Source organism: Engraulis encrasicolus, unplaced genomic scaffold, assembly GCF_034702125.1.
Source record: "Engraulis encrasicolus isolate BLACKSEA-1 unplaced genomic scaffold, IST_EnEncr_1.0 scaffold_40_np1212, whole genome shotgun sequence".
Classification (NCBI taxonomy): domain Eukaryota; kingdom Metazoa; phylum Chordata; class Actinopteri; order Clupeiformes; family Engraulidae; genus Engraulis; species Engraulis encrasicolus.
Genome location: NW_026945709.1, coordinates 310343 through 321966, shown reverse-complemented (window position 1 = coordinate 321966; position 11624 = coordinate 310343). Strand labels below are relative to the sequence as shown.

At 46.4% G+C, this 11624-nt stretch overlaps 1 long non-coding RNA gene across 1 annotated transcript; it reads right to left on the bottom strand.

The window, feature by feature from the left end:
• Positions 1-9417: 9417 nt before the first annotated feature.
• LOC134443959 (uncharacterized) lies at positions 9418-10872 on the bottom strand. Its single transcript, XR_010033800.1, has 3 exons — positions 10507-10872; positions 10342-10417; positions 9418-10252 (listed from the first exon to the last, which is right to left on the bottom strand). It is a non-coding gene; the product is annotated as an uncharacterized LOC134443959 (long non-coding RNA).
• Between the last annotated feature and the right edge of the window lie 752 nt (positions 10873-11624).

The following is an 11624-nucleotide window of genomic DNA, read 5'->3' as shown; positions in this document are numbered from 1 at the left end:
CATAGTGCAGGAGTGGGACTACCAACAGACACTGACAATTTATGGGAGAGGACTAAAAAGAAAATGGGTTTTGTTGTAATTACTTTTTCTGTCTCTGCAGCAGATGGTCCATGAGACAGTGCAGTTATGAGAGGGGAGAGTACAAAGGTGTGCTTTCACAGTTGCTGTGTGGAAAGTACCAATGGATTTAGTTTCTCTGATATGTTTCGGTAGGATCCTTCATCTTTTAGGTTTATTAGATTAGATAACTTTTATTTGAACCTGAATGTAGGTAGATTTGATAGTAGACGGCTGCTTCAGCGATTTTCTAGGGTAGAGGTTGCCATTTCACACATTCGGACAAACAGCCCAGTGGAGTGCAGGAGACAGTGAAAATTCTTAGAACTGAAATCAAAAGGAGATGAGTTTCTATCAGTAGCCGCTACAGTATATTGATATTATTTTGTGTGCCTGCATCAGACAGTCCATCAGATGGGCGGTGGGGAGTGGGGCAATGGTTTCCTGGTGAACCAGTAGCCTGTAAGTAACAGGCTACTGGCACACTACCCTTTCACGCGTCTCCGCAGGCGGGGTTTAGTCAAAAGATGCTTGCACGCGGTTGGAGCAACCTCATATGAATGACATGACACTTCGACCACTCACGTTGAAGCTTTGTGACGTAGGACGTGTCGTCACGTAAATGCCGCCAGGTCGGGAACCAAAACAGAACAACGTCCTTTAGAAAATCAACTTGAGGTATTTTGGATAACACCACTGAAATTGCTGCTTCCATCCCGACGCATGATAACTCCTCGCACGCCGCCATTACTGTTGTGATTCAGGGAGGGGGCGGGCACAGCCGAACTACTCTGGGGGAGGGTGTTGCGTTCGATAAACGTCATACCCACTGAAATCCCTCCCTACGATCCTGATTCGTCGAGCTGCCCGTTTGGGTTTTATTTAAATTGGAGTTCCAAAAAGGGGGGCGGGGATAAAGGGGGGATTAAAGGGTTTTTTCATTCCCGGGGGAAAGAAATGGGGGGTTTACTGTTTGTTTGGGAGGGACCTTTAAAATTTTATTTAAAAATTTTAATTTATTTAAAATAAAAATTGGTAATTTAGTACCGGCTGCTTATGATTTTTGGGTGGGTTCCCTTTCCCCTTGGGCCCCCCGGGGGGTGCCGGGTTTAAATTTGGGGAAAAATAAAAAAGATTCCTTCCTTTAGGTTAATTTTTGTCCCATCGATATGTGGGGGGGGGGGGAAGGGGTTTCCTGGGAACCTGGTAAAAAGGAAAGGAAACCCATTTACCCCTTCTTTTCGTTTTGGTGTAAAAGAGCGCAGGGGGGCCCCCCCAATAATAAAAAATTGACCACTCACGTTGAAGTTTTGGACGAAGTTTCCCTCAAAAAATCCCCCCAAACCAAAACAAACAACCCCCCAAAAAACCCCAAAAACCCCCCAAAAAATTCCCCCCCCCCAAAAAAACCCCCCCCCCCCAAACCCCCCCGGGGGGGGGGAACCCCAAACTTTTGGGGGGGTTTTTGGGGGGGAAAAAATAAAAAGAAAAAGAGGAGGGTTTTTTTGAAAGGGGGGGGGGGGGGGGGAAAAGGAAAGGGGAAGGGTGTAGAAAGAAGGGGGGGTCCCCCCCGGACAAAAAAAGGGCGGGAAAAGGGTGGGGGGGGAAAAGAACCCGGCTCGGGGGGGGGGGGGGAAAAGCCAGTTTGGGGGGGGGGGGTTTTTTTGGGGGCAAGTTGGGGGGTTTTAGTTTTCGGGGGGCCCCAAAAGCCCCCGGGGGGGGGCGGGGGGGGGGTGGGGGGGGAAAAGGAAAAAAAGGGGGGGGCGGGGGGGGGGGGGGGGGGGGGCGGGTTGTGGGGGGAAAAGTGGGGGGGGGGGGGGAGGGGGGGGGGGGGCCCGGGGGGGGGGGGGGCGGCCCGGGGGGGGGGGGGGGCGCGGGTTTTTGGGGGGGGGTGGAAAAAAAAGGGGGGGGGGGGGGGGGGTGGGCCCCGGGGGGGGGGGGAAAAGGCGGGGGGGGGGGGAGGGGGGGGGTGGGCCCCCCGGGGCCCCAAAAAAGGGGGGGGGGGGGGGCCCCCCCCCTTTTTTTTTTTTCCCCCCCAACCCCCCCTTTTTTTCCCTTTGACCCGGGGGGGCCCCCCCCCCCCCCCCCACCAAAAAAAAAACCCCCCCCCCCCCCCCCCCCCCCCCCCCCCCAAAAATTTTTGGGAGGCGGGGCCCCCCTTTTTTTTTGCCCCCGGGGGGGGGGGGCCCCCCCCCCCCCCCCCCCCCCCTTTTTTTTTCCCCCCCCCTTTTTTCCCCCCCCTTTTTTCCGTTTCCGGCGGGGGGGGGGGCCCCAAAAAAGGGGGGAAAAAAAAAAGGGGGGGGGGGGGTGTGGCGGGTGGGGGCCCCCCCCCCCCCAAAATTTACCCCGCCCGAAAAAAGGGGGGGGGGGGAAAAAAAGTCAATTTTTTGGGGGGGGGCTGGGGGGCGGGGGGGGGGGGGGGGGGGGGGGGGGGGGGGGGGGGGGGCGGGGGGGGGGGGGGGGGGTTTTGCCCCTTTTAAAAAGGGCGTTTGGCCCGTTTTGGGCTTTTTTAAAAAAACCAACCCTTCTCTGGGGGGGTGGTTGGAGGGAAATTTTTGAAAGGGCCGGGAAAAAAGAAGGCAGGGGGGTTTAGGGGTCAGAAATTTTGAAAAATTTTGGGGAAAAAAGTTTTTAAAAAAATTTGTTAAAAATTTTTGAAAAAAGGGGCCCCAGTCCAAGTGAGGTTATTAAAATGTTGTGTTATGGCCCCCTTTGGGCCCCGGGTTTGGGTTTGGGTTTTTTTGGGCATGGGGGCTTGGGTTTTGAAAATTTCCTGGTTTTTCCCTTACCCACAGAGAAAGTATGAGATCCAGTAAAAAAATATTTGGCCCTTGTAATTTTTTCTTGGGGTTTTTGTTTTTTTGGTTTTTTGGGTTTTTTTTTTTTGGGGGGGTTTGGGGTTGTTTGTGTGGTGTGTGGGGTTTTTTTGGGGGTGTGTGTGTGGTTTTGGGTTGTGTGTGTGTGTTTTTGGGGTGTTGGTGTTTTGGGGTGGGGGTTTTTTAAGAATTTAATTTCTTTTTGGTTTTTTTTTTCCCTTTTTTTTTTTTTTTTCCCTCCCCTCCCTCCCCCCCCCCACCCCCCCTCTCCCCTTTTTCCACCCCCCCAAAACCCTTTTCCCCCCACCCTAAAAACCCCTTTTTTTCCCATTTTCCCCACAAAAAATAAAAAAAAAAAAAAATTTTTTCCCCATTTTAACTCCCCACATCCACATGGAAATTTACAAGGGGGTTGAGAAAAAAAGGGAAAAAAAAAGAAAAAAAAAGGAAAAAAAGGGGAAAAAAACCCAAACCCCAAGGGAGAACCCAAAAAATCAAAAAAACCCAAAAATTACACATTACAAAAACCCTTTAAAATTTTTTAAATTTATTTAAAATTATTGGGGTTGTTATTTTGAAATAAAAAATTCACACGGGGGCCTGGAGGGGGGAAAATTTTTAAAAAAGGGCCCGGGGTTTTTTATAAAAAGGGATGCCCGGGTTTGGGGTTTTTTAAAAAAAAAAATTTTGGTTTGGGGATTTGGAAAATTTTTCCCCCTTGAAATTATTTTCTTATAACACGCCCCCTTCTTGAATTTTACTTTTTGGGGTTTTTTTTTTTTAAAGGCGGGGGCTGGGGGTTGGCTGTGGGGTTTTTTGGGTTTGGTTGTTGATTTGGGGGGTTTTTTTTGCTTTGAATTTTGCTCGTCATTTTGGGGCCCGTAAGTTTGTGGGGCTCTTAAATCAGTGGGCTTGTAATTGAAAAGGAAAGGGTTAGCACAAAATGAAAACCCCGTTTAAAGGGTTTGGCGCGCGGGGCCCCTCTCTTCGTCGTCCTTGTTAAACCCGCTGAGATGACGGGATAAAAAAAAAAAAAACCCCCAAAACCCCACACACAACCCAAACAAAAAAAAACCCCCCCCAAAAAACCCAAAAACCCAAAAAAAAAATAAAAACCCAAAAAACAAAAAAAAAAAAAAAAAAGGGAAAAAACCCAGGAAAGGGGGAAGAGGAGGGAGAAGGGAAAGGGGAAAAAGAGGAAAGAGGAAAAGGGTTGAAGGGGAAAAGGGAGAAAAAAGAGGAGAGGAGAGGAGAGGAGAGGATAGGAGAAGGAGGGGAAAAGAGGAGAGGAGAGGGAGAGGAGAGGAAGAGGAGAGGAGACGAGACGAGACGAGACGAGACGAGGAGACGAGGAGCAGAGAGGAGAGGAGAGGAGAATGAAGGAGAGGAGAGGAGAGGAGAGGAGAGACGAGGAGAAAAGAGAAGAGGAGAGGAGAGGAGAGGAAAGAGGAGAGGAGAGAAGAGCAGAAGAATGGACTGGAGAGGAGAGGAGAGGAGAGGAGAGGAGAGGAGAGGAGAGGAGAGGAGAGGAGAGGAGAGGAGACGAGACGAGACGAGACGAGAGGAGAGAATGGTACAGTAGAATGAAGAGAAGAGAAATGGGTGAAGAGTAGACATGTAAACAACAGAAGAATATGACGGTTGAGGAGGAAAATAGGAAAGGAAAAGAAAAGAAAAGAAAAGAAAAGAAAAGAAAAGAAAAGAAAAGAAAAGAAAGGAAATGAAAGGAAAGGAAAGGAAAGAAAAGGAAAATACAGGAAAGGGGGAATATAATGAGGAGAAATACTGGCAGGCTAAAGGTAGAGAGAAGGTAACAGTACAACAAGAAGAAAGGAAAGCAGAGAAAAGAGGAGAGTTTTAACTCTTTGGAGAGCTCCCTATTACAGATCAATAGAAGAGGCCTTCAAAGGGGAGACCTGGGACTTCCCCTCTGCACACTACAAACACACTACAAACACATTCATATGGACACACCAACACCTTCCACACAGCAATACTTTCACAGACAAACACACTTACGGTACACATTGAATCGATAAAAGGCTACAAAGGTAGCCAGCTGGGTTGTGGCCTTCCCATTGCTTTCCAAACCATCCAAGAAACACAGCATGCAGACACATGAATCAAAAAATATTGCTTTCAAAGACATCAGAATGTGTGTGCACATAGGTGCAAGTAGGCCTATATACAAATGGCAGCAAGAATAAAACCAATTGGTAAAAGGACGCATCCATGTGTGTGCAGACACACAAACAAAAGGCATAGACACTCAGAGATACACAGTCACTCAGGCAGAAAGGCAGGCAGGAGGCACGCACGCATGCACACACGCAGGCACATGTGCATGCCCAATTCCCCCCCTCCAACCAATACACGTTCTTCAACTCGGCCGTTCCAAAAACTGTGAAAGAAATGATTTTGAGGTGATAGTAAAACTAAGCTCAACACTAATACTGCCTAACTGTCTCTATGAGTAACTTACCTCAAAAGACGTGTTAAGCGAAATCAATAATTTGTTGGGCATGTATTCAAAAGAATACTGTTCACTGCCATTAAGCCTTTATTATTGATATTATCGTAACAAGGACCTAGAAGGCCTTATATGCTGTATATGTGTTATTTGTTGCCTATGCAGTAAGTAGTTATGTATTAGTGGTTAATGTGTAAATCTTATGTGACCTTAAATCATAAAATACATACAGAATTCAATAATAAAATCCGCTCCCATGCACAAATGAAATGTTCAGGGTTTACTTGCACACTCACACACACACACACACACACACACACACACACACACACACACACACACACACACACACACACACACACACACACACACACACACATAAACGCATGCACACACACACCCAAACGCATAAACGGATGCACACACATCTGTGCACGTACACACAGACGTACAGGATACACACACACACACACACACTGGCAGGGCTAAGCAGTGGGCGAGGTGGGGTGGAATGCCCGCTGTTATTGGGTCCTTGCCTGGCACAGTGTGTGTGTGTGTGTGCGCGTGCGCCCACGCAGATGGGTGAGGTCCCGAGGGCAGTGAGGTGCTGAACAATTGAAGCTGGTTAAGTATTATGTTCCCCATTCAGCTGGTGAGAAACACACACACACACACAAGCCTCACAGGAGCAGATAACACACACACACACACACACACACACACACACACACACACACACACACACACACACACACACACACACACACACACACACACACGTACAAGCACACAAAAAGCTAACATGTGCACACACACACTCAGGTAAGCAGGCATGCACGCACGCAGGCACACATGCACGCACACACACAATTTTCCCTTCCACACGGTGGCACAATGAAGTGGGGATTAGCCTATCTTGGCAGCACATGCCCCAAACTGGCAAAAAGCTATAGCGCCATGACAGAGAGAGAAGCAAGAAAGAAGAAAGGAGAGAGAGAGAGAGACAGAGACAGACAGACAGACAGAGAGAAAGACAGACAGACAGACAGACAGACAGACAGACAGACAGACAGAGAGACAGACAGACAGACAGACAGAGAGAGAGAAAGAGGGAGAGAGAGGGAGAGAGAGAAGAGTGGAAAGATGAGGCAAGAAAACTGAAAAAGTGTGTAAAAAGTGTAATCAGTCTGCGCAGCACCTGTTGGTGTACATAGGCCTATTCTGACAAGCTAGACTGAGGGCAAGAAACAGAAAATAATTCTATACCTGTCTGAAATGATGACAACCTTTCAAAGTCAGAATGGCTGTTTGGAATAAATGTAAATGTGATTTTAGGCACCATGACTGATGATATTTCAACCCTGTAGACAAGATGTAGTAGTAGTAGTAGTAGCATGTCATATGTCATGTCAAGCTTACACAAGGGCAGTCATAGATGTTATTAGACTTAGTAGGGTTATCATTGGTAACAGGATTAACCCTTATGTTGTGTTCGGGTCATTTTTGACCCGTTTTCAAGTTTTAGTGTGAAAAAAACACACTTTCCTTTATTTTCTTGGAATAAGGCTTCATCTAATCCTCAGTCACAATCATTTCAACACAAAAAAAATAAGGTCCAAAAAAAAAAAGTTACATCTGTGGTGTTCGGGGGTCAAAATTGACCCGGTATAGATTTTTGGTTGTTTTATGCATTTCTGAAAAGCAGTTGGTTGCCCTTTGTCTTCAATTTGGTGATTTATGGTGAGGAAAATATATTTCTTGCCTAAACTTTTTTTTTGCCAGCTTTTTGATATTACAAATCCAATATGGCCGCCGGACAGTCCCATACACTACAATATGTCATATCTCCTGTTGTGAAAGGAGTACAGATGTATTTCTGGTGTCTACTCATATGTTTTCATGGTCAGGGAATCCATTTCTGCATTATATAATGAGATTTTTTGCACATTTGTTTGCAAAATACATTTTTGCACATTATTTTTTTCCAAAAAACGTATCAAAAATTCATAATGGCACCCAAACCTGTAGAACTGGGGCCACATAACAGAAATCCTAAATGCTCATCCTAACTTAAGATAGGAACAGTAAGATAGGAAAAATCCTAACTTCCTATTACAGAACGAATTCCTAAGTCCCTAGCCGTTTCTTATCTTATTTTTGCCCCCCCATCCTATCTTAAATTAGGAATTCCTAACTCCTCTATCATATTGATTTTTTCGATTGGTCGTGTCTGTTTCTGCCATTTCGAATGCGCACGAGATTGATAGAATGTATCGACTTCACTTTTGAAGCGACGAGAAGCCAGTTGTAGCCTAGGCTACGTGTTGGGGGGAGAATGCATAGCCTAATTATTAATAATTACGGACGAAAAAATACAGTGAATAAAGGAGGGCGTTAATTTCCATCATTCATGTAGGCTACATTTGTAGCTAAGAATCCTCAAAAGTTTCCTCATAGCCGTGTTGACAGTTTCAGCAGTCACCGGCCGTCGCTTATCCGCCACCTGAATGCTGTTTTAACAATGTGCAAATTCCCATGATCAAGTAGCTTATTCAAATCAATGATACGGGCGACGAAACAAGTCACATCGACTGTCAGCCTAAACAACGCGTGTAAAACAGGGATGCCTCCGTGTAGTGAACTAAAGACATTTTATTGATCATAGAAACATTCTTAGTTTGAATGACAGCGTGAAGATGGGAGGGGGGAGGGAGCCTGCCTGTGTGACTGCACTGACAGAGAACGAGGGAGAGCGAGAGGAACCGGATCATCAAATAGGCTAACTTTTGAACAACGCTACAGCATAATATACACCGTAACTTTGTGAGGACAAATGGATTAGTTTTGTGTGGTCTATAAATTCATCAGTAGACCTAGTAGGCCTAGACTAGGCATTGTGACTTGTCCTGTTCGAGAGGAGACTTTGGCGAGGGAGCGCACTTTGTGCTCATAATCCTGTCACAACATCAGCACGTAGGCTACGTGAAGTCAATTGCTTTTTTGTTGGACGTTGCTAAATCAGTCTTTGATGTGCAAACCCCATGGTCAAAGTAGGCCTAATTCAAAGGCTACACTTGTTAATAGGAAATGTGTTTGACTTTCAAACTATTTTCTTTTTTAATTTCTAAATAAAGGTAGGTTATATTGCATAGAACAATGACAGGCTTCAAATTGTAAAAATATTTAGGCCTACATCGGGCAACTATGGAATTGTAGCCTGCCTGGTTGGGAAGCTACTGTGGTAACCGTACCAGTGCTATTTTTTCTCTCTTGAAAACAAAATGCCCCAATCAACCCAGGCATCACTGCTCTAGGTGTTTTGGTTTGATGCCCCATGTTGCTGACATTGTGCATAATGCAAAAAAGCACCAGTAACAGGGGTATCCTGAGTTTAGGACAGGGTGTATGGTCTCCTAACTTAGGCATCCTAAGTTAAGATATTCCTAAGGGATGCTTCTGGAATGGCTATATTCCTATCTTAAGATAAGATAGGATTTCTTCCTAAGTTGAGTTAGGAAACCTCCTTCTGTTATACCAAAATTCCTAAATCCCTTCCTATCTCAAGATAAGATAGGATTTCAGAGTTTCTGTTATGTGCCCCCTGGTCTTATACTTTCCATAAAGTTGATGTGGCAATGACATAATGGTCCATGTTCATGGCATAGGGGATTCAGATGAATAGTGTGACTTTTTTCATGTTCATTGAGGTGTTCATTTCCAATACCTTTGCATTAGATTAGCGGAATAGCTGTGACTCTGACAGAATTGTTATTTTGTATATTTACCACACTAAAATCATATAAATGTAGCATGGGGGAGGGGCTAAGTTTGTAGCGACTACGCCACCTAGGGGCAGAGCAAGTCTACCACTAGGAACAATCTAAACCTTAAGTTTGCACAAGTTCGTAATACACTGGACAGAGACGGGATCCCAAATATATTTCTCTTTTATTGTTGTACAAACATGAATCATAAATAAAATGTGCAAAATAGCAAGCTCTTTATGAGCACAAGGCACAATAGTGGGAACACGAGATAGAGAGAGAGACAGAGAGATAGAGAGAGACAGAGAGAGATAGAGAGAGACAGAGAGAGATAGAGAGAGATAGAGAGAGATAGAGAGAAACAGCCTGGGGCACTACTGAGATCACTAAACCTATATGGATCTGCAGTACTACTTATCTTATATCGTGTGCACACGCAGGAACTTCCTTCTACCACCAGGCTGTCGATGCACTATATACCATGTTCCACCACACTATAAAACAATACACGTTATCACTCACATCACTCACACGCCCTTGACACACTCCAAACTGCTGGAGAGGCTGGCAGTCTTAATTTTCCCCAATCCCACATTAACCCCAAACAAACACATGAAATGCAAAAGTAGTAAATTAATCAAAAGCACAGAAACACACAAATAAGTAAACTGAAAAGAAACATAAATAAACAAAAGAAGCACTGCACACATATAAAGCCCTGAATAACAGGGTCTAGCTACACTGGCACACAAGCAGTTGAAGAGTCATGCAAAGCAGCAAACCTAGCAGAGTAAGCAGCATGCAGAAGCACAGCAAACAAATAAGCATGCAGAAATAAATGAAATGAAAATAAATAACGCACAGCACAAAAGGGGTTAAAAGCAGGCGGAGCCACTGAAACCGCGCACCCTCGGACAGTTGCGACAGACATGCACGCTCCGTGCAGGCAAAGCGAGGTGAAGGGGCAAGCGTGGCTACAAGCGCAATTCCTCCCCGTACCCAGCGAAGCACGGCCAAGCCACAGCGCTGCAGGTGCAAAGCAAGGGGAGACTCAAACCCAAATTGTCCCAGGCGAAACAGCAGCCGACAGACCCGTAGGCACAGACACACTGGTTGGTTCGTGCCGGAGGGGCCGCGGATGAAGGCTACAATTATAAAAAGTTACCATCAGTAAGGGTTATGGAAGATAGAAAGTAGACAGAAGGGGGGGGGGGCAGACAGGTAGTATACGCACCTCAGACACGCGAGTCACCAGCACAACGCTTTCGAGGATCACCACGCCACACCAACTACTTCCACGAGCAGGCCAACTAATTACAAGCATCAAAACAGTTCACATTAGGGCGCCGCAATAATGAGAGGGAGCATATCTAATCGCAGGAATGGAAGCACAACTCACCCAGTGTCCACACAGCTCCTAGCTCCTTGGAGTTTATCAGTGCGCTCCCAAGCGATCACAAGTGCTGAGTGAACGCCGCACTGCAAGAGGGAAATGGCGCTATAATTTCCAAATCACAACCGCAATTGCAAGTAAATACTACAGACCAAATGCTTACCCTCACGATTCATCTGCGGCCCCTCGGCAACCAACGCAGCCCAGGCTCACGCCAAAACAATGAGTGACGGAAACGAGACCGGAAGCAAGCGTCCATTCATATAAATAGATTATGCCCGCCCACTGCTGTCAATCAGCAGCTGTCAATCACACACACTAACGTGATGGCAGGGCCAACCTGCTACAATCCACCCCTACTTTTTGTGTCGGCGCCCCGACGACAACCCAACTCGCTCATGGGGAACCTATATGACAAGGGCTCTCGGGGGCCCAGCCTCCGGTACAGAGGGGACCCAGTTCCAGTGACACATGGAGACCCGGCAGTCCAACTGCCGCTATCCAAATAACGCAAGGCCAGTGGACCCAACCTCTGATACAGAGGGGATCCAGTGGCAAAGCAAGACAACAGGGAGACCCGGCAGACAAACCGCCGCTATCCAAACAGCACAAGATCAATGGACCCAACCTCCAGTACAGAGGGGACCCAGTTACAGTGACACATGGAGACCCGGCAGTTCAACTGCCGCTATCCAAATAACGCAAGGCCAGTGGACCCAACCTCTGATACAGAGGGGACCCAGTGGCGAAGCAAGACAACAAGGCGACCCGGCAGACTAACTGCCGCTATCCAAACCGATACATTACAGAACCCCTCAACCCCTGCAGTATTTGTAGGCCGCAAAAGGTGCTCATTGTCAATTCGTAACAGGCGTAATCAGCTCTCGCAGTTACTGCTAAAAAATTCAAAGGACAGCCATCCTAACTGTCAATGCCTACCTTCTTGACGACCGTCCACCGGCTGCTGCTTCGCCTATTAAAAGCACCCAAACAAACAAACAAAAAAAAACTAAACCAAAGAGACAATGAAAAAGAAACAGGGCAAACCAATACAACCCACTATCACAGGTACCCTGAAAGTAAAAAAATAAAAACAATTTTGCACTTTCACTTCACAAACACAG